Source organism: Rhinoderma darwinii, unplaced genomic scaffold, assembly GCF_050947455.1.
Source record: "Rhinoderma darwinii isolate aRhiDar2 unplaced genomic scaffold, aRhiDar2.hap1 Scaffold_789, whole genome shotgun sequence".
Classification (NCBI taxonomy): Eukaryota; Metazoa; Chordata; class Amphibia; order Anura; family Rhinodermatidae; genus Rhinoderma; species Rhinoderma darwinii.
The window spans coordinates 65,427-72,945 of record NW_027464353.1 but is presented as its reverse complement, the minus strand read 5'-3'; the positions used below and the strand labels follow the sequence as shown (position 1 = coordinate 72,945).

General features: G+C 37.9%; 1 long non-coding RNA gene across 1 annotated transcript; it reads right to left on the bottom strand.

Annotated features, from left to right (window-relative positions):
- Window positions 1-1,644: 1,644 nt before the first annotated feature.
- LOC142731454 (uncharacterized) lies at window positions 1,645-7,249 on the bottom strand. The gene is made up of 2 exons (XR_012878935.1): window positions 6,541-7,249; window positions 1,645-2,755 (listed from the first exon to the last, which is right to left on the bottom strand). It is a non-coding gene; the product is annotated as an uncharacterized LOC142731454 (long non-coding RNA).
- Window positions 7,250-7,519: the final 270 nt, after the last annotated feature.

Here is a 7,519-nt window from a genome sequence, read left to right as displayed (position 1 = left end):
GTAATTTGCAGCACCGTGGCATATTTACACACATTATAATTATAAACCTCAGACATTATGAACAATAGGGCCTCAACTAATAATCATAATGCTATCACCCTCAGGTTTCGGGTCCCATCAGTTCATTGCCAGTCCTGTACACCATCGTCTTCTTCTTCTCCTGTCTTCTGCTATTCACTGACTGTCACCCTCAGGGTAACCCACACAATTGTGGAGTCAGACTACATTGGTGTCTAGTGGGGGAGTTATTATTACCCCCTCCTAGTCACTTTTACTTATCAAAATACTTGATCCTGCTGACGGATTCACTCAGGTCTTTGGTCTTTACTTTGATCTTTGCTGATGTCATCAGGACTTGGTTTGGTCCTTCTCATCTGTCCGACACCGTCTCCTTTAGTTTACGTCATCAGGCTGTACATAGCACCTCATGCTATGAGCCTGGGGTGAGATCCCACGTAGGCGGATTAGTGGAGTTGTATTGTGACTATCACGAACCCTCCGCATCTGTACTCTTTCTCTGGCAAGTTACTTGTCTAGGCGGCCGCTTAGAATTGTGACACTGCCGTCTGTTCATGATAAACGCGTTGTAGTGGCTCAGGCTGCGCCTGCCGCATCTCAGTGATGGAGTTCATCATATTAAAAGTCTCTTAGTTCATATTTACTGGCACTTGCTGGGGACCCCCAACTCTTGTCAATTGTTAAAATAAATACTAATCTGGTGATAACATCATCCGCATACACTATAAACGTTGTTCTAAGTACATACAATAATGTCAGGCCCTTAAACGACATCAAACACCTTTATATAAGGAAAAAAAAAAAACTTCTCTGTTACAATGGACATGGCACCTAGAAGATGTGTAATTATTGGGTACTTCATTTGCACTTGGTGATACTCTTTCAGCAGGATTTGTACCTTGATCTCAGCTGATTGCCTAGAACATCTCCACCTCACAGAAACATACACAGATTCCACATGTTTATTTGACAAGTGTCTCAAACCAATTTTTTCTTACTCTAATCTGGTTCGTTCTACCTGGGAAGGCCTCTCAAGGTCGGTTCTCTTTGTGGGAGGCGGGTATGATAAGGTTGGCACCGGTCTGCCAGGACTGTTCTGTAGGCAAATCAAACAGCTCTAACAGAATTTAGCAGCAACAGCTGTAAAACCTGGGACATACCAATTAGATCTTACCAAATCGATCCTTGCAGTCTTAGGGCATATGTGAGGTCATACACCATCAATGCAAAAGCCATCAAGAGTGCCTTGGGTGTTACCGGTTCACATTCCCTTATCCGTCCACATTCTGTTAGAATCTGGTTCTCACGCCTTTCGCTCCCAGTTGGACTCTTCGTGTGGAGAACAAGCTTTTCATAGCCTAATCAGTAATAGATCTTAATCAGATAATTAACTTGAAGAAAAACATAAACAATGACAGATTTATGTTAAACGTTCACACTGGTCAGTAACTAAAACTGATACCTACAAACTGATTTCTCTTTCCTTTATATATATATATATATATATAGCACACAAGAAGACAGCAGCACTCACATAGGAATAATCGACCAGGTGCCAGGCAAAAACGTCCCGATCCTCGGACGTATAATAATGTATAGCAAAAGAAAATTTGCAGCACTCCAACATGAAAAAAATGGTGGTTTATTCAATCCAAAATAACAGCAACGTTTCAATCCTACAATAGGATCTTTATCAAGCCTAGTGACACATCTATTCAGCAAGTTTTTATATGTTTGAGACTCTTTTACATAATTAGTCTCATTATAAAACAATCAAATGCAAAGTGTATGAAAACAAACATCATAAATTGTGTACGGTATCATCATAAACATAGACATGATACAGAAAATACAGAAGTGTGTATGTGACATCGTGATTAACAATACATAATAACAAAAACATTAAAAACAACTGATTACATTATAATCATTTATGCAGCAGTGGTGTAAAATATATTGGTATATCGTCACTCACCAATCAGAACTTCAGACTCAACTACTCCATTCAAGTGTGTTGCAGCACTCTGCTGCATCCCTCGTGGTAATTGAAATTTGACACATCAGTGTAATCCCCCGAGGCGGAAGTAGTTCATCACTCCGCAGCAGAGAGCATAGGTCGCATCCATATGATGTAATGCGTGTCAATGCGTTCCACTGAGCCGCCCCGTGTATCATGGCATCATGAGTTGCTAAGCAACTGCTGTAACATTATTATAGATATCATTTGACCCAGCTATGTCAGTCAAAAAGTCATGAATGTAAAAAATACAGATATATTAGTAAATGCTCCCTATAGTAAGTGATGGAGATATTAGGAATATCTAAAAGTAGCTTAATGTCGGCTTTTAAAGACGATCCACACGTGGGTTCAAAGACCTCTGTATACAACCAAGTACTCAGAACGATCTTGTTCCCAGAGTTATGGGACCACATAGACACGTCTTCACGTGTCCAGGATGTCACATTATCCTCATACGTGTAACGGACCCATATTATCACACTAGTGATATGATATATCATAAGACAAAAAAAATGCATGAGAATCCCTCTCAATTTTAATATCTCTCTATCACTTTGAAACCTAATAGGAGACTAGAAACAATTCAAATAATAAATATATTTTATTGATGCAATAAGACTTGATGCATTGAACATAGCCCCGTCAAATATCACAGTACAACACCATTGAAAAATAATTAAAGAAGTTCCGAAGTTCTGTTGGGAGTGGTATTCCAATCTAAAAAAAATACAAAACATAATTGTTTTTAGTATTTATAAGACATTGACAGTAAATATGAGATATAGATATTGATATTAATGTGTCAACAATCATCTTACTGAAGAGAACATCAAGAGAACACAAAGGGGCGGAGCTCATAAGGCAATTCTATCTACAACAAATTCTACATTAAGACCACAAGGTTTTAAGGTGTTCAGTAAAAATATCCATCTTAATTCTTTTTTGTGTAAAACCAGATGGCGATCACCGCCAAACTGTAATGGAGGAACATGGTCCAGAATCATAAATGTTAGATCCCTTTCATTGTGACCATGTTCCGAAAAATGTTTAGCCACAGGTAAATCAAGTTTCTTTTTACGTATAGAGAAACGGTGATTGTTTAGACGAGTTTTAAAGGAACAGGTGGTTTCACCCACATATAGGAGGCCACAAGGACACCATAGCACATATATGACCCACTCTGAATCACAGGTGAAATTGTGTTTAATTTTAAACTGTTGTCCAGTCAACGGATGTCTAAAAAATTCCCCTTTGCACATCAAAGCACAATTGACACATCTGTAACATGGAATATTGCCAGGTTTTAGTGGTTTAAAAATAGGTTGTATCGTTTTCTTATGATCTGGCATTCTGGTTTTCACCAGTCTATCTCGAAGATTTTGTGGGCGTCTATAAGACATAAGTGGATTATTATTCAATACATCAATGTGTCCAAAACTATTGCTGATAATTGGCCAATGTCTATTCATAATTTTGGAAATGTCTCCACTCCTATCATTATAAGTAGAGATAAATGGAATACGTTTCCGTTTTCCATGCGTTGACGGTTTTTTAGACTGCAATAAACTGTCCCTCGCTACATTATCAATCTTTTTTCTATGTGTCCACAGCAATGTTTTGGGGTAACCTCTTTGTAAAAAGTTGCTAACCATAGTGTCTAAAGATATATCAAGATCCTCCTGTCTGTCGGTATTACGTTTGGCCCTAATCATTTGGCTATACGGCAAAGACCTTACCATATTTCTCGGATGGCAACTATCAAATCGTAGCAGAGTGTTCCTATCGGTCTCTTTCGTGTACATTTTAGTTCTGATTATATTGTTCACAATAGATACAGTAACATCCAAGAATTGGATATTATCCATAGAATGTTTCATCGTAAATTGAATCTCATCATCTATTGAATTAAGAAACCTGTGAAAATCCATTAATGTAGTAACAGTGTCAGTCCAAATGAGGAAGATGTCATCTATGTAACGCCACCACTTCAAAACATGTGAGAAGTGGTGGGATACATAGACCGACACCTCCTCAATGTTGTCCATGAAAATGTTGGCGTACGTGGGAGCCATGTTAGACCCCATGGCCGTTCCTTTCACCTGTATATAATAACTCTCTTTAAATATGAAATAGTTAGATGTCAAAATAAGTTCCACTAATGAAATAATAAACTCACAAGTAGCATTGTCATAGTCAGAAGTCAATAATTTACGTCGTACAGCATCAAGACCCTTGTTGTGATCAATCGAGGTATAAAGAGATGTGACATCAAAGGAGACCAAAATGGACCCCTCTGGTAGTTTTATAGATTTTAATTTTTGTAGAAAATCAGTGGTGTCTCTAATATAAGATTTGGAGTTAATAGCAAAATTTCTCAGCACTTTGTCCACAAAGATAGAGATGTTACTTGTTAATGAACCCCTGCCAGATACAATAGGGCGACCTGGTGGGTTCATTAAATCTTTGTGGATTTTTGGTAATATATATAAGCAAGGAGTGACAGGAAATTCAACAGTGAGAAATTTATGTAGCATTTGATCAATTACATCTTCATCTAGAGCTATTTTAATAAGTGAAGTAATTCTTTTTGAAATATCATGTCTAGGATCATTTTTTAGTACTCTATATACATTGGTATCTGCTAGTTGTCTATAGCATTCTCTCAAGTACATATCTGAATCCATAACCACGATTGCTCCACCCTTATCAGCAGGTTTTATAGTGAGATCATGGTTATGGATCAACTCATCTAATGCCACCATATCCAGAGTAGTCATATTAGGCTGTTTAAAGCTCAATTCACTCGTTTGAGACCTAAGTAAAGCAATATCTTTCTGTACTAGTTCTCTAAAGGTTTCTATCGCATGTGATGTTATAGGAGGTTGGAACACACTCTTATTAAATAACCCCAGTTTTTTAAGTGATAGTATCGGAAGGGTATCCTGTATTACTGGATTAACCGGTTGTGTTTCAAACCAAACCTTCAATTTAACAGCTCTAACAAAACTGTAAATATCCAACTCTAATTGAAACCAATCAATATGCTGATTAGGGCAAAATGACAACCCTTTTGATAATAATTGTAATTGTGTATGAGACAATTGATGTTGAGAGATATTTACCACTGTGGTTTGGGCAGAGTCCTCTTGGTGCTGTCCTGCACCGGTTTCTGCCCTTTCTGATGAGTAGATTTTTGAAAACGGGTTCTTCCTTCCTCTGCTTCTCCTACGACCTGCTCGTCTGGTTTTCTTCTTTTTGATTTGTCCAGTGGACTGGAATCTAAAAAATCTTCATTATTACTTGGAGGATATTTCTTAGTATGGAATTGATTACGGGAATCGCTTTTATTGAAAGCCGGTTCATTGCTTCTTTTGTTGTCACGTCTGAAGGCTCCATCAGCATAATTGAGAGAATTGTCCCATGTGTAAACACGTCCCATGGAATAATCTGTTTGATCACGGAACCATTTCTTCTTTTTGGTTTCTTCTATATCCATCCTCACTTTATTGAGCGTCATACGTAATTTCTCCATGTGTATATTAAAATCATCAGTTTGCACCAACGATTTAAGTGTGTTCTCCAAATCTTGTGCTTTCACCCTTAAAGATCTCAGATCTCTCTGCAAAAAATCCATATTAAGTAATATAGTTTCCAAGGCATATTTGCTAGCGAGTTGCTCATTTTTATTCCTGAACTCTTCGTGTTGCATATGCATCGTTGGTTTAAGTAAAATTCTCATCCCCCGTGGGATCATGTTGTTTCTATAGTATTGTCCCAATGTGAGTAGATGTAATTCAACATTAATCAGACGTCGTGACTCAAATTCCAGATTTCTCTTGATGTCAGTAATAGAAGGAACACTTAAAAATGACACATCACCATCCGCTCCACTCAGGATTCTTTCAATGTCCTCTTCAGTAAAAACAGCAGCAGTATTGGATGAAACATTCCCAGCAGGTATATTGACCTGCTCCATGTTAAACGAGTAAATGATGGTTGAAAAAACGTGGTGCAAGCTAATGGAATCCAAATATAGCACACAAGAAGACAGCAGCACTCACATAGGAATAATCGACCAGGTGCCAGGCAAAAACGTCCCGATCCTCGGACGTATAATAATGTATAGCAAAAGAAAATTTGCAGCACTCCAACATGAAAAAAATGGTGGTTTATTCAATCCAAAATAACAGCAACGTTTCAATCCTACAATAGGATCTTTATCAAGCCTAGTGACACATCTATTCAGCAAGTTTTTATATGTTTGAGACTCTTTTACATAATTAGTCTCATTATAAAACAATCAAATGCAAAGTGTATGAAAACAAACATCATAAATTGTGTACGGTATCATCATAAACATAGACATGATACAGAAAATACAGAAGTGTGTATGTGACATCGTGATTAACAATACATAATAACAAAAACATTAAAAACAACTGATTACATTATAATCATTTATGCAGCAGTGGTGTAAAATATATTGGTATATCGTCACTCACCAATCAGAACTTCAGACTCAACTACTCCATTCAAGTGTGTTGCAGCACTCTGCTGCATCCCTCGTGGTAATTGAAATTTGACACATCAGTGTAATCCCCCGAGGCGGAAGTAGTTCATCACTCCGCAGCAGAGAGCATAGGTCGCATCCATATGATGTAATGCGTGTCAATGCGTTCCACTGAGCCGCCCCGTGTATCATGGCATCATGAGTTGCTAAGCAACTGCTGTAACATTATTATAGATATCATTTGACCCAGCTATGTCAGTCAAAAAGTCATGAATGTAAAAAATACAGATATATTAGTAAATGCTCCCTATAGTAAGTGATGGAGATATTAGGAATATCTAAAAGTAGCTTAATGTCGGCTTTTAAAGACGATCCACACGTGGGTTCAAAGACCTCTGTATACAACCAAGTACTCAGAACGATCTTGTTCCCAGAGTTATGGGACCACATAGACACGTCTTCACGTGTCCAGGATGTCACATTATCCTCATACGTGTAACGGACCCATATTATCACACTAGTGATATGATATATCATAAGACAAAAAAAATGCATGAGAATCCCTCTCAATTTTAATATCTCTCTATCACTTTGAAACCTAATAGGAGACTAGAAACAATTCAAATAATAAATATATTTTATTGATGCAATAAGACTTGATGCATTGAACATAGCCCCGTCAAATATCACAGTACAACACCATTGAAAAATAATTGGTTATTTTCGCTTTCGCGGCTGGCAGCAAAGTTCAGAACCATGTTTATGTGAATAACTCTTGAACCGTAAGTCACAGACGCTCGCTCTTGGCTGCATTCGTTTCAGCTCGTGGCAGCCAGTCTAAAAAACACTATCTTGGACTTCTCTGGATGTTTCCCAGGCGAGCTATTGGCAGCATGTTCAGAACCACTGTTTCTGAGGCTAATTCTTGAACCGTAAGTCATAGACGCTCGATCTTGGCGGCATTCGTCTCA